The sequence below is a fragment of the Nyctereutes procyonoides genome, unplaced genomic scaffold (genome assembly GCF_905146905.1).
Source record: "Nyctereutes procyonoides isolate TBG_1078 unplaced genomic scaffold, NYPRO_anot_genome, whole genome shotgun sequence".
Lineage (NCBI taxonomy): Eukaryota > Metazoa > Chordata > Mammalia > Carnivora > Canidae > Nyctereutes > Nyctereutes procyonoides.
Window position 1 is genome coordinate 47,806,628 of NW_026575052.1, and position 19,195 is coordinate 47,825,822.

Here is a 19,195-nt window from a genome sequence, read left to right on the forward strand (position 1 = left end):
CTAAATCCACTGCCTATCATGCATCATTGTATGCATGTATCAGAGAGAGGGCCTTGTCACCACAGGATAAGTGCTACAAAACAAAGCCATAAGGTGAATATCCATAACATGAAGACCAACATTTTGTAATCAAATGGTGGTCCTTACGTGGTGGTAGAGTTAGGATCTTTTCTAGAAAGATGAAACAATAAAAATAAAGTTCCTTTAAAAGACATATGTTCTTATTTCAACTGTGTACAAAATCTTAATAGACTACTGATGGGAATATAATTTTTCCTATAAGATTTTATGATAATGCTATGAGATAATCTTTAACCTCAACTTTAACAGCATTATAAAAAATATGGTCAAGTCCACTTTGGTGGACTTCTGAAATCCCAAAGCTTTTATAAGATTTACAATTTCTCTTTCTCCTGCTTTTGATGTTTATCTGACATTTGGAGAGAAACCAGGACACAAAGAAGATGTCCTAAAATAAATGAAAGTGTTAAGCAAGAAAGACAACTGGTTGAGCTATGAGTAATTTTATTAGTGGTCTGTCATCAGTTAATGTTTTCAATTAATCATAACTTCCGCTTCCCTAGGTAAACTCCTAACTTTACGGACTAAGATAATGAAAATAAACAAGAGCCCCTAACTCCATAATTGTGCTTAAAACCATTCAGAGCTTCATTGTAAAGTGTGGGTTTAAGCATTCCCGACTAATCCTCTGCTGTCTTCAAAAATCCTAAATAAAAAGAAGCCTTCCAGAGATTGTTCTAAAGAAATAACTGGGCTGGCTGGACTCCACTCATTGCTGCAGCCAAGATTCTGGCATTTGGAGCCAGCAAAGCCAAGTAAGCAGCAAGCTTTACAAGGATTCACTCTGAATGTGCTACATGGGGACAGCATGAGACGTGTTCTGGACCATGAGACTCACTGTAGGGAATCTAACATCTGGAACTGGTCATTATTTACTTCCATTTTCCCTATTAGAGGCCTACTGAGTCTTTTAGTGTTAATAACCTGAGCAAGGTTCTTGATATAAAACATTGCAAGATATCTTCTTCAGTCATTCCTGGGAGAGTTTTCCCAACAGTGTCAAATAAGGACACACTATTTTATTTACAATTCTTGATGCCAGAGATTTGCAACTGGGTGGATTCGAATGATCTATAAACCCTCATGTTATATCAAAATTTCTCTCCTGAGTACATTCTTCTTTTGTTTTTTGTTTTTAGATAGTAATGTAATATTCACTGGATTTTTTTTAAATTTTTATTTATTTATGATAGTCAGAGAGAGAGAGAGAGAGAGAGAGAGAGAGAGAGAGAGAGAGAGGCAGAGACACAGGCAGAGGGGAGAAGCAGGCTCCATGCACCGGGAGCCCGACATGGGATTCAATCCTGGGTCTCCAGGATTGTGCCCTGGGCCAAAGGCAGGCGCCAAACCGCTGCGCCACCCAGGGATCCCTATTCACTGGATTTTTAAAGGAGTCTCTAATCTCGCTTCCCTTGAGATACCGCCTGTGTACAAAATTTATCTCCAGGCTAATCACAGTACATCACTACGAGTTTATATATACCATTCGACCTTTGTTGGTTTTTTTTCAAAGACTTTAATTAGCTGTTTCTTTTTATGAGAAGGAGAGAGAATCTGAAACAGACTCTGTGCTGAGCACAGAGCCCAATGTGGGGCTCAATCCCACGACCGCAAAGATCATGACCTGAGCCAAAACCAAGAGTCAGATGCTCAACCGACTGAGCCATCCATCCAGGTACCCTCATCTTAACTTGATTCTAAAACACCTTTTTCCTAAAATTGAAATGCATCTTATAATCCTTGTTTATTTTTAAAATAAACAAAAGTGATTAAATTGATAGTATGTCTGATTTTATGACATTTAAGCAATACTGGAATTAGGCCTGCATTAAATTTATTAGTATATAGGCAAAGTGCATGTTCCTGAACAAAAAATACACACACACACACACACACACACAAAAAAAAAAAACCCTATGAAAGAAATTTTAGTATCCCATGGGGACACAGAATGGGCACCAAACCACCAGGAACACATTTAGGTTGATGCTCTATCACCACTGAGCACTAGCCAAGTTTAATGCACTTATTCAATATGTCCTGAGTGGACTATGTGCCAGTTACTGTGCTATTGGAAAGTTACTGATCTAGGCAGGAGGACCTGGCAAATTCCCAAGAGGGAGCATGCAGAGATCCCAACAGGAAGGGTCTAATCTGGACTAACAAGGAAGTGGAGTGTTTTTAGAGAGAAAGAAAACAGAGAGCTGGAGAGAAAATGGGACCAAATGAATGACTCCAAAAGAGCTGTATTGAGTGGGGAGCATAATTCATCAACTCAAATGAAAATATATTTATAACACAGAAAAGAGGTAATGTTGGGAATTTTCAGTTATACTTACAAAGGGACTCTACCAGAAGCCAGGGGGTAGACAGAAATTCAACCAAGACTCTGGCCATAGGAGCAGAGAAAGAAAGCATGGCCTGTTTTGGGCTCTAAACTGGGTGAATATTGTAGTAAGTCCTCAAAAACAAAACAAAACAAACAAACAAAAAAACATTTTATGGGAACTAACATTCTTCTATTTTACAGGAGAAGTGGGATTAGCAGATCTTGATTACTACCTAGTAGTCTTGAATAATATCCCCCAAAGTCTGGGTGCCTTGCCCCAGAGATGGGCTATAGGATTAAAACATGTCATGTTTGTAAATCCTTTGTAAAAAACAAAAACAAAAAAAACAAAATCCTTTGCTTAGACATCATACTTGCTTGCCTTGCACAATCTATAACTAAATAGGAGAAACATGCCTCCCAGCGTTCCAAAGGAGACAACAGCTTTAAACAGACACCCATGGGGCAGCCTGCGTAGCTCAGCAGTTTAGCACCGCCTTCAGCCCAGGGCATGATCCTGGAGACCCGGGGTCGAGTCCCACGTCGGGCTCCCTGCATGGAGCCTGCCTCTCCCCCTGCCTGTGTCTCTGCCTCTCTCTCTCTCTCTGTTTCTCATGAATAAATAAATAAAATCTTAAACACACACACACACACACACACAGACACCATGAAAGGAGACCAGGTTTGAAAAAGCAATTCTAGTGTTGGTATACCCCACCCCAACTATATTGTATCCACCAAGGTTCTGCAGAAAGTCATCTCTCACTCTGTGGTTCGATCCTAGGTGAATGGTTGAAACCCACCTTCAGGGAGAGATAGTATGTAATTGCTGCATCTCTTAAGATACAAGGGAGAATCAAACTCTTCTGGCTTGTCTCTCCTCAACTGAAACTGTAAATTTCACTTCACCAAAAAAAATAAAAAGGAAAAATAAAAATAAAAACTTTTGTCCATATAGGACAGGCTGCCTTAATTTTGTCAAGTCCTGAAAAACTGAACTACCATGACACAGAGAGTGTCTGCCAGGGTCAGGAGTTGAAGAGCCAGTAAATTAGAGAAGGTGGTGAAACAAACAGGTGCTTGAAACAGATTGTTGAAAGCTCTAAACCTATGAGAAGTGAGACTCTGAAGCTATGAAATACCACATCCATACACATTTGCTGTATCCATTTATATACGGGATACCTCTGTAGACTTTCTTGCATGAGGGTGTTAAAAACAAAACCAGTTGTTCAGTTAAAAAGAACTAATCACTACAGTGAAACTGGAATAAGGTACCATGAGAGAAGGGAAAAGGGAATTTTGTCACATGGGCAGATGCCTAATCTGTTCACTCATTAACTCTCTCACCACCATACAGTGGGTGGGACATGCTTTATACTAAATAAATATTCCCTGAAATTGAATTCCAGACATTAAAGATTTTGAAGAGCAGCCTGCTTTCTTCCCATGTGTCAGCGAAGGAGAGGGACAGTGGGATTCCAGTGAGGGACATTCTGGGAGGTGTGGGAGCTCATTTTATCAAGCCAAACCCCAGCACAACTTAAGGACACTGGCTGGGGCAAGTATTATAAGCTAGATCCTCTCCATGCCATTGTGGCTACTACCACCTTAATAAAAACAAGAAAATACAATAAAAGCTAGTGGGAATGGGGACCCAGTAGTAATGGAACTCTCTCAGAGTAAATATCCATTTCTGCCTTTGAATAACAATGGTCCATAGAACAAAGATTAGGTCCATTGTCTCAAAGTTACTTTTACTTTTCCATCAAAAATTGTCTACACCCCACCCCCCAGAGACTCTCCCCTCCACTAAAGAGCCAAGGCTTTCTTCTGCAAATGCTACAATGTCCATAAGGAACACTGAAGGGCAGTAAGAAAGCCATCTACAGGCAAACACTAAAACAGGTTTGAGCACATTTGAGGAAGACAACAGAAAAAGACACAAAACAGAAACATGCCCTTTAAAAAAAAAAAAGAAAAGAAAAAAAGAAAAGAAAAGAAACATGCCCTTAGGAGAAAACTTCCCAATGAGATCCCAGTCTCACAGCCAAGTGTTGGCATCAAAGATGGCATGTGCCATCTCTAAAATGCAGAGACCAAGGAAGGAAATCGACCTGCTAGGGTGAAGTGGACAGTGGACCATGGAAAGATATGTCTATGCCCTAACTTTGTAAATGTGATCTTAGTTGGGGAAAAAAAAAATGGTTCTTTGCAGATGTTATCAAGAAAGATCATCTTGGGTGATCTAGCTGGCCCTCAATCCAACGACAAGTGCTCCTGTAAGAGACAGCAGAGAGGACATGCAGAAGACCACAGGAAAACAGAGGCAGAAATGAGAATGAAGCAGCCATGAGTCCCTGGAGCCACCAGAGGCTGCAAGAGGCAAGGACGGATCCCCCCCTGGAGAATTTGGAGGCACTGCTGGCCTGCTGACACCTTGATTCAGGACTTTTGGCCTTCAGAAGTGTGAGACAATAAATGTGTATTATTGTCTCACCAAATCTGGTCATTTGTTTTAGAAGCCCTAGGAAACAGCTATCTGCCTCACCAACTCAGGTATTCCTCTCATGGTTCTCATGTTGTGTTCACCTCCAACCTGCAGATACAGACTAACTTTCTACATGAGCAGCCAGAGCAGTATGGGGGCTCCCTGAGGCAGGACCCTCAGCTTCTACTCTAATTGTTCAGATCTTGACTGGTTGTTAGTCCGAAGATTTGGATTCACATCACCTTAAAACTGGTAAGATCCTAAAGGCTGACAACATCTACCACCTTGACAAGCTCCTATATTTTTCAGATAAGGCAATCAAGCCCTAAAAGTTAGCTAACTTGCCGAAAGTCCAAGGCTAGCTGATTCAATCAGATCCCAGCCCAAACCCCAATTTGGTACTCCTTCTGCCACTGCAAATGATGCACAGAAGGGCTGGGACCCAAATGAGCAAAAGATGTGGGGACATGGTGCCTCCTGTCTTCTCATTATACATTTCTAGCCTTCCTCAAAGGTCTTCCAAAGATAATGATCATTTTAAAAGAAAGTCGTGTTTCCACTTCCCACACACACACATCTATCACCCTAGAAACTACCTCACAGGAAAAGTACCACAGAACTAACTTGGCCTTCATGCAACAAAGGCTCTCCTAGCAGAAACTATCCTTACAGAGGACCCATCTATATTCCTGAATCAGTGTTTCTTTTCTTCATGTAACTCCTACAGACATCTCTGTGGTCGTCTTGAATCTAAATAGGTCACTATAATAATTTGCCAGGGCTAAGCTCAATGAGAACAAGCACAGATTCACAGACTTTCTTATAACCATGAAGCTGACTTCCTTGGTCAAAGACTTACACGGATCATCAAAGCCAGAAACACACATTTTGGCAATGACAAAAGAACCAAGCAAGAAATAACATGAAGAAAACGAAAAAAGGATTACCTTAAGGATTTGTTGAAGTGGGAACAGTGGGAATAGAAAATGTAAAGAATACAGCTATCCAGGAAAAAGAAAAAGCAGTGCTGATTCTACTTTTCTTGCAAGCAAAACTTTTAAAGCTATCCAAAAACAGTATGGCTAAAAAGAAATCACACCACTAGTCTGTTTAATTGTCAACTGTGAGAGTCAAAATGAGAAAAGCTAAACACTAATCAAAATGGATTAAATATCACTGGTATCAACCCAACATGGAAACCCAATGGGGAGGCTGAAAATAACTTCCAAATGCATGTGTGTGCCATCCTTCCCTGTGCCTGTCACTCCCCATTCCTTCACCCCACTTCTCTCTCTCATATATACACTCACTCACTCTTCAAATCTTTCCTCTGTAGAACTCATCTGTGAAAGAAAGGAGATGGTGTATTATCTCTGAGCAAGCTCAAAATGCAGGCAGACGGCAGACAAATGTACTTGACAGTGAAGCCTTCCAAGTCTTCTTTTTAACTCACAAGTGAGTTCTGAAGAATGTCATTACTTCACTAGATATTAAGAAGAGAGAGCCCTCCCCCAAATATTTAGTCTCATGAAACAGCCAGCTCTATGCGAAGTGCCCAGGTGACAGTATACCACAGTGCGCTCTGACAAACGAAGAAATACTATGGGCTTTTCTCCTTAGCATATCCCTATCCAAACATCTTGCATGCCACATCAAAGGGTTTATAGGCATTATCACTACTCTCCTCCCCAAATCTGTACCTGAATCTCAGACTGAGAAGTCTCTGTTAACCAAATCACTCAAACTTATTCATGTTCCAGCTACTTCCCTGCCCCTCAAACCTGCTCTCTGTGTCTCTAGTTCCTCTGCTGGTACCAATCCTCCTTTGATCATGATGACTTCATAGACCAAATCAACTACATGGTGGCTGGTGCTTAGAGCAATCTAGTCAACAGTCCTGAAGCCACTAAGAATATTGATTGACACACCAATCCAAGAAATAGGCCACAAGTCAGGTAAGATTGAGCTGAACCCCCCTAAAACAAATCCTAATTGGATAATATCAGCCCTAACTGCAGAACAGCAGAAGCCCTATACTCATTATTAGATTTTAGCACTAAAGGGACGAGAGTGGCAAAAATAAAGGCTTACCAGAACTGGTGACAGGGATCCAGCTCTGGTCCTGCATCTGTTCACAGAAGTCTTTGCAACAAAGCCTGGACAGTAGGACACTCTAAGTAGCCTCTACAATCCCATCTGCGAAGACACTTCAACTCTCTCTGAAAATGAATCTATAAATCTCAGTAGGACATTTCTATGCTTGCTTAATGAATTGTTACCATACTGACAGAGAGTTAGTAAAACTGGCCTGACAATTTCAAAAGTACATTTTACTCCAAGTTTTAGTCCTAAGTTGTTTTAAGAATTAATATTTTTGCTTTCTTGTTTTCTATCCTCTTCTAAGCTCTGCTCCTAAAAAATAATGAAATATATCATATTTGATTTTTTCTGAATAATTACAGTTCCACTGACTATACCTAGCCCAAAAGGCAGTTAATGTAGTCAGAATATATCTTTCAACTTACTAGATGACGTTGTAATGCATATACAGGCATGTATAAAACTGGTAACTCTCTATAGCTCATTGTCAATTGGAGAGCTAATCTTTATAGAACTGACATCTAACAATGTGGTATTCTCATGGAGTCTCGTAAGGACCATCACTCTTTCCATTCTACAGGTGGCTAACCTGAGGCTCAGTAAAGTGAGGTTAATTCTGCAATTCCACTGCAGAATCAAGTTTCAAACTCAGGTTGGCTGACTCCAAAGCGCATGCTCTAACTCTTCCATGACTACCAGTGGAGTAAACTAAGATAGCAAGAATCCACTACACAAGAGTGAAACCCATTTGGGAAATTATAATGAATACCTACTGCGAAGTCTTTTTTTGTACCTCATCATTGCACAAATGTTGTATGTACACATATAAACACATACTTTTTCTTAGAGTATATGTTTCTGAACTCTAAATAAAGCTCTTATAGGAATGATTTCAGGAAATGGAAGGCCAACTAAGATCAGCCTCTCACCTATCAACTGTAAACCTCTTTAGCTTGGCCACAGGACGCTGGTGGCCAGTTTCTTTTACAGCATGGTGATGTAACCCACAGGAACTAGAGCTCTGAAAATATTTATATATTTTTCATAAATTCAAGGAAAGTCAGCAGATGACAAGTTAAAATATATGTAAGTATATATAATACACATACACAAGTACATGTATGCATTATCTATCATGTATATATTATTACATACATACATATCCTAACTTTATTGTTAGTACTACAGACAGTAGATGACAGTTTAAAGATTATTAACTTCAATCAATTCCAAATCCTGGTCTCTAAAAACCCTTCTAATCTGAGACTCTTTGTTGCAGCACACTGGTTTCTGCCATATAACAATTACTAAGAAGTAGAGAGGAATCCTGAGCAGCATAGATGTAAATGTAGAAAGCTCAAAGCATGTTGCTAAAAAAAAGACACACAACCCTGGGTACTCTTTTTCATTTATTAATTCAAAAGATACCTACTGAACATGGATTCTCAATCCTTATGTGCAATGATTTTGGCCTGGGGCTGTTCTAGGTGCTGGGGATATAGTAAAGATCCTTGTCTTCATAGATTTCTATTTAGAGTGCCCCAAAAATGACCAGAACCCAAGATATTCAGAAGACAAATCTGACTGTACATTACCTAGGAGGACTCCCCTCAGTGCATTGCCTCTAAGTTAATTCAATGAGCAATGAGTGCTTATTAGGTCTCACAACACTCTGCTAAGTATCAAGGCAGAAAAGATATAATCAAGCCCTGCCCTCAGTAAGTTGAATCACTCGTGATGACAATATACAGAGGTATGAACTAGGGTAAAGTACCAAAGCAAGATATCATTATCCATCCAATACTATCGAGAGAAAAATAGCACTTATTTCTATAAAGCAGCTCCAAGAGAGAAAGTAAAAGATGTTCCAACTTATTTCAATACTAGATAACTCCTCCCCTAAAAATAAAACAAATACAAAATATCTATATCGATTTACCCTAAGAATACTGATGATTTCCTTAGTCTGGCTGAAATAAAGCTCTTTGTAGATCAAAACTAATGAGCAATGATTAATTATAAGAAGGCATGTATTTCTAACTGAGGAATCTTAATTCATTTTCTGGCTCCCCTCATCCCATACTCTATTTTGCTTTAAAAAAAAAAAAAGAATTGAAGGTGGGGAGGTGGGGGGAGGTGAGGGGTGGGGGGGTAGAGGGAGACCTCGCTTTTCTGGGCATTGGGTCAAGACCACACAGCATGAGAGCAATGGCAGGCAGTTGGCTGGGGGCTGGCCAGGGCCATCCTCCTTCTGCCTAGCCTTTGGCTGTAACCACTAGACCACATGTCTGCACTATTTTTCAGATGACCAGAAGAGAAGATTTTTTAAACCATACAAGAAAATCGCTTTGCTTAGTGTTTATACTTGTTCTGGTGTTTTCTTGCAAGGTCATAGGGCAAGATTTTTTGAAACACACCTAAAAAGAAAACAGTCACATTGGCATCATCAGTCCTCCTGACTTGACCACAGTGGAGCCCGATTCAGCAAACCCAAGGATAATTTTTTATAAAATGCTTATCTTGTTCCACACCTCACCACAAAGCAAACAACCTAATTCACAGACTTCCTAATATTCAAAATGCCTTCAAATCTGTCAATATTTTTTAAAATTCCATCCTTGATTTGATCACTAACAAATATGACCACTTTCAGGCTTTTATGATGTAAGAGAAAGCTACAAAAATGGACCTAAGAGTCAGTTCAATTATTCTTCAAATTGAACAAAGTCACTCAAAAGATCTTTCTGTTATTGACTGCCTTTCCTCCAGAGGGAAAAAAAACTGAAGCTAATCCAACCATAATCTCCACTCCCATGAATCGCTGCCATAACATCTGAGAGAGAGCCAACAGTAATTGATGCTGCTGCTAAAGGCAGGAGGTCACACTACAGACTGTCTATTCAGATATTATAGCCTCAAATGTCTTTAAACCAACAACTGCAACACAGATAATAAACATAGTAAGTTGCACCAGGAAGAATATATGATGTGAGTAGTTAGGACATTAGACAAAGTGTTCAAGAGACATAGATGTTTTTTTAAGAAAACCTACAAACATGAGGTTGAATGCCTATCAGACCATTAGAAGCATACAGAAATGTAAGTGGTTTGACTGTGGAAAGGTATGAATTATTACGTAGATGGAGGGAGGACACTGATAATAGTCCCCAAATCCACCCCAAGATGGGAAAGAGACAGAATGCTGTCCTGATGGAAGATTTTAACTATCTTGACATCTAGTGATGGTAATGTGCCTTTAAAAAGCCAAGCCGCTAAACTGATACAAGTTAAATGAAACCAAAGAGCTGTGATATCTAAATGTAATATGTGATTCTGTATGAAATTTGAGACCCTCTCCCCTCAAAAAGATATATATTTATATATAATATATTAAATATATATGTATATATGTATATATATGTGTATATAAAATACCCACACACATAAAATTACTAGGACAATTAGTAAAATTTGAGATCTGTAAAACAGATAATATTATATCAAAGTTAATTTCCTGGTTTGATCATTATACTATGGTATATAAGATGTTAATATTGTTAATATTTTGGGTATCTGGGTAGAGAGTAATATGGAGTTCTTTGTACTATTTTTGTCTTTTTATAACATTTTTCTAAGTCTGAAGCGATTTTAAAATTAAAAGTTAAATTTAAAAAAAGCTAATACACTCACACATGAGCGCGCGCACACACACACACACATACATACACACATACGCCTCTAATAAATTCTTGCTTGCAAAGATGTCATCTTCCTGATTGAAGAAATGAAACAGGTAACTCTTACTTTGGCCTTAATTCTGACCCAAATGACCAACTAAGTGGTGACAGAAACCTTCAGAGTTACAGAATTACTTATGCCAGCCTCTTCAGAGCTTGGGCAGTAGTTAACCTAGACCACAAAAATATATATTCCCCCCAAATTTAAAATCATGTGTAATTAACAAAAGTGGGAAGGGGGCAGAAGCGTGAATGCCCTCTAGAAGAGGTATAGATAGTGGCAGGCATCCCGTCTCTCTTCTTAGAGACAAATCCAGAGGTGGGAGGACTGAAAGGAGCACTGCCCATCAGCTATACAGAGGGGCACATCTGGGTCAGGGCCCTTGAGCTGAGAGCCCTTGCAACTCTCAGAAACTACAGTTCCTATAGCTCCTTGAGAAGGGATGGGACATTTTCTATTCAGGAGTTAGAAGGACCTTGGTAACAGCTGGCTAAGTCTGACAGGTTGCCAAGTGCTGTAGAGTACACAGGTGCAGAGGATCTTCAGGTTCCTGTTCAGGTCCTGTGGCCTGGCAAACTGGGACAACAGGAGCTCAGGTGAGACATAAGAAGTGCCCCTTGTTATTCACCACTCCAAAACCCAGCAGCAGATGTGGGCTGCTAGAAAACAAGAGGTGCCATCAAGGATGAAGTGAAAAAGTCATAAAGAACACTAGAAAAAGTCAGGTTTCTACATTGGGCTTTAGAAAGCAGAACTGAGAAAAATGATGGGTGTAATCCCAAGGCCAGAAATTTGAAAAAGGAATAATAATAGTATTAGAGAAAGCATGAATCACTTGCCATACACTGTTTTATGTACCGTATATATGCTGCTGCATTAAAAAGGTGAAATATAAACGACTGAGAAACACACACACGATATACAGTATTGGCAAAAGTTTGGAGAAAATAGGCACCTTTCCAAATGAGTAGAGGCAGTATAATTTAGTACATTTTTGTAGAGAGAGTAATTTGTTAATATTTATTAAAATATTCAATGTGCCTACCACTCAACATGCAATTCCACCTGGTATGTATCCTGAACAAAGGCTCAAATAGGTAAACAGTGAAGTACATACAAGGATTTCCATTCTATCATTCTGCACACTACAATGATGTGATGAAAAATGGACAAGAGCCTACATGTCAAAGACTAAAGGTTAAATAATCTACAGAAAAGCTATACTATGTCAAAAATTCTATAAAACAGAAAAATTTGTTTCTAGATGTACATGTATAGGAAATAAGTACACAGAAAGTTCTGAAAAGATACACACTACACATTTAACTCAAGAGAGGGACTTCTGCTTTCCATTATGGTGAGGAATGGAAGGTCTACAATCAAGTATGAGGATACTATTGTAACTAGTGCTCATGACAAACACCTTAAGCCTAGAAAGGTGGCAGAGTGTAGATGAGGTCAACAGGCTGAATGAGCTCCTAGGCTGGCAAAAAAAAAAAAAAAATGAACGCAATCAAAAGGGATTTTGTTTATACTCAGACCAAAAAAGTGAACAAAGAAGTGAGAATATTAAACAGCGGATGTGTGGAAGTCCATAAAAAGTAGATGGGGGAATGTCAGGAACCAGCCTCGGTTAAGAACAAGTCACACAAAACCAACCACACTTTGATATTCCTTAGGTTCATTTACTGATTATTTGACAGGTGTGTACTGAACACCTTCTCTGAGCCACACACTATGCACAAAAGATTTAAAAACAAAAAATTAAAAAACTTGATAATGCTCCTGCCTCCTGAAGAAGATAATCCAGCAAGGGTACAGATATGAATCAAATAACCAAATCAATTTACTATTAGGAGGTGAGACAAGGGCTTCGAAGTCAGGAACCAAGGATCTCCAAAAAGCTTTGCAAAGAAATGGAGTCTATAGACAACACAGGGGCCCATGGTGGAAGAAAAATATAAACCTTTATTTGTACTAGCCTTTAACTGAACTTTAGCATTTCTTTCTACATGAACATGGGCAACAAACGACAGTTGTGATTTGGCCACCAATAAAAATCACAGGCATTTCCAAAAAACATTAGTGCTGTTGCAAATAATCTGAATTGTCATTTATAGGATTTATCAGACCTGCTCTTCCTTTTATCATTTAATGTGGTAATAAAGGAGCAAATATTTATATTACAAGTCATTTTAATATTTTGGTAACTATTTCCACCTATTTTTTTTCCTTTTTAAAGGAATTTATTTTATTTTATGCATTATTCTGAGAAACAACCTAAAGGCTTTATCTGATTGTCAGACAAATCCATGGCACAAAAAAGATTACCACTCACCTAAATTCTGGTACAAGTATATAGGTATGTATGTATCTAAATGGACTACAAAATCAAGGAATTTAATTACCCTTATGCACATGGTCTCACGTAATGAAAGCAACCCAATTTCTCCCCAAAATAAAATAAGATAAAACAACTAACACTCAGTTATCTTCGACCCTTTAGTTTTGACTCTAGTTGTTCAACAAATATTTGTTGAGTGCTTACTTTGTGCCAGCCACTGCACAAGACAATGGGGAAAGAGCAGCAAACCAACTGTATTAAGGTGGCCTGTCATCATCTTGGATCTTCACTGTCCCTCAAAGTAACTGTTGGACAATCTATAAATGTTTGCTAAATGCTAAAAGAAGAATGCCTAAGACCAGAATAAGTGCCACCAGCATGTTATGAAGTCATAACACTCAAACAAAAATCTTCTAGCTATTATTCCATTTCTAGGGAAAGTTTCACCAACTCCCCAGCATAAAACCCAATTTCACCTGATTTTCTCTTTCCTCTCACTTTGTATCTCACATTGCTCAACATTGCTCACATTGCTCACATCTCACATTTTTGAGAAATTGTTCTTCTGAAGAACATCTAACCAAAGGCAACAAGGACCAAGTGAATAGTATTAAATTCCATTTAAGACTTGCACACAGGGCAGCCCTGGTGGCTCAGCGGTTTAGTGCTTGCCTTTGGCCCAGGGCGTGATCCTGGAGTCCTGGGATCGAGTCCCACTTCGGGCTCCCTGCATGGAGCCTGCTTCTCCCTTTGCCTGTGTCTCTGCCTCTGTCTCTCTCTCTTTGTCTCTCAAGAATAAATAAAATAAAATAAAATAAATAAACAAACAAACTTGTACACATTGGTAGGATAATAGTATGTACTATTATGAATTCTACTGATATAAAAGCATTCACAGGGGGGATCCCTGGGTGGCTCAGTGGTTTAGCGCCTGCCTTTGGCCCAGTGTGTGATCCTGGAGTCCCGGGATCAAGTCCCACATCGGGCTCCCTGCATGGAGCCTGCTTCTCCCTCTGCCTATGTCTCTGCCTCTCTCTCTGTGTGTGTCTTTCATGAATAAATAAATCAATAAAATCTTTAAAAAAAAAAAAAAGCATTCACAGGACTCAAAGACAAAGCCTGAAGCCAGCTTTTTTTTTTTTGAAGACTTTATTTATTTATTTATGAGAGAGAGAGAGAGAGAGAGAGAGGCAGAGACACAGGCAGAGGGAGAAGCAGGCTCCATGCAGAGAGCCTGATGTAGGACTCGATCCCGGATCAGGCCCTGGCCAAAGGCAGGCGCAATACCGCTGAGCCACCCAGGCTGCCCTGAAGCCAGCTTCTTGATCCAGTAAGAGAAAAAGAAACACAAGCAAAATAATAATAGAGATCTAATCTAATTTCCCGGCAGCTTGGGGACAAGTGGGAGATATGTAAAGCAAGAGACCTCATCCTCAGACTCTTCACCTCACACTATGTGGTATTACAAAGAAAACTCTCAGAAAATGGGCAGGACTATCCTTCCAAACCATCACACCACTCATAAAGGAGTGAGAACTGCATTATCACACAAGAGCTTAGCGATTTCACCCCACACCTTCTTAACCATTCAGACTCCTCTGATCACTTATTTTACCACGGAAAGGAAAATCTAAGCACTTGCAGTGGAATGGTGAGGTGAGCTTAGCATACAGCTGGGCTGATGAACTGCCAGGCCTGGGATGCATTATAGCAAAGGAGACTACAGATTATTTCATAATCTTCTATTCACAGATTTCAAATTCAGCCTGACTGCTCAGTGAAATCACTTTTTGCATACTACTGCAAGCAGTCCCTGCCTACCCTCTGGTGAGCCCAGGCAAGGTAACTTTAAATAAACTCTGTGTTCAAATGAGCCAAGTAATTTAGAAATGCAAGCTAGAAAGAGAATCTGGTTATCCTACTATCTGCCCCCCTCTCCAAAGGACAACAGTAAGAACTAACTTTTAATGGGCACTTGGCCACGTTCAGGACTGGTGCTAATCACTTTATGTATATGTTGATCCTTACAAAAGTTTTATAGGAAAGTATTATTATTATTATTATCCTCATGTTTGCAGGGAATAAGTCATTACACAAGGTGAGAGACCTAATAGTGGTGAGTAGGGATTTAAACTTGGGCTAGCTGAGCCTACATTTTTTTTTTTTTAAGTAGGCTCCACACAGCATGGAACCCAATGTGAGGCTCCAACTCATGAGAGTGAGATCAAGACCAGAGTCGACATCGAGTCAGGCACTCAACCGACTGAGCCACCCAGGTGCCCAGAGCCTACGTGACATTCTTAACCACCGTTAACATTCTGCTTCTGATCCTAGAATCTGATCTTAGTAGTAATCAATCTTACTTTTTTCCTTTAAATACTCTAAACAGCTCTTTCAGGTATCAGGTGCAAATCATAAAATGCAATGCAACTACTCATTTATACTCTGAGTTCTTGAAGCACTTAGTGGGGGTCACAATTTGGGCACAGCAGAAAAAAGTGAGGAAGGGTACCACACTGTCTTGTCCTCACTAGAAGACTGGTGTTTTCCTTAGTCTCTTCCTCTTTTCCCTTCAATCACTGCAGGAGGCACAATAAAGCAGCTCCACTAACAAGGAGGGTAGATACAATTCAACCACAGCTTCCTAATAATTTAGCGGTATGTGTGTTGTAGTAAACATAGCATAGAGCTGAAAGCTAGGAGACCTGGATTATCTACCCAAGATCAACCACTCACTGACCTTTCCAGGCAGTGCTACCGCTTATATAAACAAGGGTGTGACCATGCTCCATGACTAGGAGGTTCAGCCATATGAAAAAGCCAATCTCTGGCCATTTCTGACCTACAAAAGTGTCAATTTCATAGTTTCAACTAATACATGGATTTACATACAATCTTTCAGGCTACACCACCTGCTTCTTAGCTTCCTAATCTACTTCTACCTATTTCTGACATCCGCCAACCTTCTAACCCCCTAGCTGTCAAGAGAGATTCACAGAGTGGTTCATTAGAGAAATATTTAATTTCACCAAAGAATCCTTGGGATGTGAAAGAGGACTAATACTTCTAAAATAAGGAGGTAATAGAAGCAGTTCCAGACAGATGCCACTAATCACAGCCAAGGGAATATACGGAACACAGTTTAAAGAGGCTGATCCAGGCTCTGAGGCTCCAAGTTATCCTATTAGTCCCACTGACTTGCTGGGTCATCTTTCCATAGTGTAGAGAGAATAATAAATACTTCAGAGTGTGGTGTGTGTGTGTGTGTGTGTGTGTGTGTGTGTGTGTGTGTGTGTGTGTTGGCAATAATGGAGGGCTGGTAGTGATTAATCAGCTTGCTTTCAGCCTGCATGCTTATGCGCATTATGTAAAGGGAAAAGAAGAGATAACTTCAGTTATAAGAACTGAGAAAAAGAAACTTGTGTCTCTAAAATTTTTCTTTGCTATAGTATTTATGCAGCTTGAATCAAGGTTTCACATTCAATATAATAGGGAAGGTCTGTTCCCAAGCCTGAGACTATTGTCACAGAAGATTGAAATAAAAGCTTATGTGGCTACAATGGTGAATCTATAACTTGTCAACCCAGATTTAACAGAAAGTTACGAAAATCTAGCAGAATCACCTTGAAGCTTTATCTTACTAACTAGCTGATTGAGTTTTTTAAAAATAGTTATATACTTTAAAAAAAAAGTTATATACTCACATCTGTATGCCTTTTATTTTATTTTCTTGCCCTATGCTCTGACTACAACTCCCAGTACTATGTTGAATAAAACTTAAAAGTGAACATCTTTGTCTTCTTTCCATTTTTAGGGAGAAAATATTCAGTCTTTCATGATTAAGTATGATGCTAGTGGTAAACTTGTGGTTTTCCCTCTTGGCTAAGCATCAAAGAACAAGCTCTTCGAATAGAAACTGAAATATAGATACCAGAGTGGGGAGAAGCTGTCACTTTTGCCTACCTCATGTCTTCCCCCTTTCCTTATATAACAATGCTTTGATTCTTCCCTGAGGGGAAGCCAATATTCCCCACCACGACAGTTCTAGCACAGTAGGCAAGTGAGCTAGATCTGGCCAATTCATCTATTCCACCCTCTGGTCCAAGTATTTAGTCCAAGAAAATTTAAATATGGGACTTCTTTAAAGTTATTACATAAGGCTCTCTTCCCACTAGACCTACAGATTAGGGATCAACAAAGTATGGCCCATGACTGAAATCTAGCTTCTACCTATTTTTGTAAATAAAGTTTTATTGAAATGTAGTCATACTTGTTCATTTGCACATTGTCAGTGGCTGCTTTTGAGCTACAACAGCAAAACTGAGGAGCTAAAATAGTGACCAGAGGACTCCCAAAGCCTAAAATAATTACTATCTGACCCATTAACAGAATAAGTTTCACAACTCCTGTTCTTGATAATATAATGTAAGCCTTGAACAGTTTGGAAGTTTATCACCACTATCTGGAAAGAATCTACTAGAAACAACATCAACACAAAAGAAGAAACCAACTCCAAATATTATGGAAGTTGCTAGATTCAGATGGCCCAGGACTAATATACCCCAATTTTTTTCAGTTCCATAAGCCAATAAATCCAGATTTTTCCCAGGCCAATTATAAATGAGGCTTCCTTCATTTGAATTCAAATTTGCAACACAGATAAAAACTATAATGTTCACTGCAGAACCACAACTCTAATTTCTTCCTCCATTATATATCCATGAATACCATAAAGACATTCAAAATTATTTTCAACTAGAAAGTCACTGAGCACTAAAAACTGTAATTTAGGGCAGCCCCGGTGGCGCAGCGGTTTAGCGCCGCCTGCAGCCTAGGGCGTGATCCTGGAGACTCTGGATGGAGTCCCACATCAGGCTCTCTGCATGGTGCCTGCTTCTCCCTCTGCCTGTGTCTCTGCCTCTCTCTCTGTGTGTGCGTCATTATGAATAAATAAATTTTAAAAAATTCTTTAAAACTGTAATTTATATAACAATTAGCTAAAACAGTGTAAAATCAACTAATTCAGGGCTCACTTAGACTATTTTTCCAACCAACCATCATAAAGTGTTATTAAACGATAAAAGAACAAGAAGGATGCAAACCAAAGTTACTTCTCTCCAAAAAAAAAAAAAAGAATCCAACACTGAATAATCATTCACAGAACAATTGAGCTCTAAGTACAAAAACAAAAGTTAGGTACTGCCGTTATAATCTCCCTGATATAAAGCAAACACTCCAAGACCATCTAGAGAAACAGGTTTCAGCTTCTCTTACCAAAGCCAAAACTTCTAAGGGGACAGATTTAACTAACTAGGGAGATTGTGATTAAAACTGGAGCTGCTAAATGTCTACTGGGTATGTTATCTCCAAGAATGCTCCCTTGAGGCTCTTAGCAATGGGAGACAAAATTAAGCCTAATAATTCCTGCTACTTAAGCAGTTATCATTTGTCTGTTTCTCTCTCTTGAGGAAACTGAAAAGTACACAGAGATGTGGTTCTCAAAGAAAGCTATATGTTCCTGTGAGGAAATAATTTTATATTATGTTTAGAAACAGAATTATTTTTTGTTTAAATTTTTTTTAATGTGTACATTCTGGAGGCAAGGAGATGTTTCTTTCAACAGCACACTTTCCATCTGCAGAAGCCAGATGGAAATCTACGGGATTTAATCTACGGGAAAACTCAAGTGGTTAGTAAGACCAATTACATACAGAGAACAAATATCAAGTGGTAGAGAAAGGGAGGAAGGGAACGTTTAAAGTGGAGTTGGTGAAGCAGTTGTAGAACTGCAGCTTATAAGGGGTGGGGAGACCCAAAAACAGTGGAGTTTTTATCCACGCCAAGAACAGTATGCCCTGACAAGATTTTTTTCTTCCTGGGTATTTCCTTCCCTATAATTGAAGAATCATTCAAGAGAGTCAGATATAAAGTATTATAAAAATGAAATGAGTGAGAATTCTTAGAAGGCAGTTTCACATTTTACCTCTATTAATGATAAAAACCAACACGTCTAGGGCTACACATAGGTTCAAATTCACCTCTGCCACTATGATGGAAACTCTCAACCACGCTTTAGTTTTCTCTTCTTTTTCCTGAAAGTGATAAAATACCT

General features: G+C 39.2%; 1 protein-coding gene across 2 annotated transcripts in view; it reads right to left on the bottom strand.

The window, feature by feature from the left end:
* The window catches only part of ARHGAP26 (Rho GTPase activating protein 26), a 418,379-nt gene that overhangs the window by 239,552 nt on the left and 159,632 nt on the right, over positions 1 to 19,195 (bottom strand). The window lies entirely within an intron of this gene.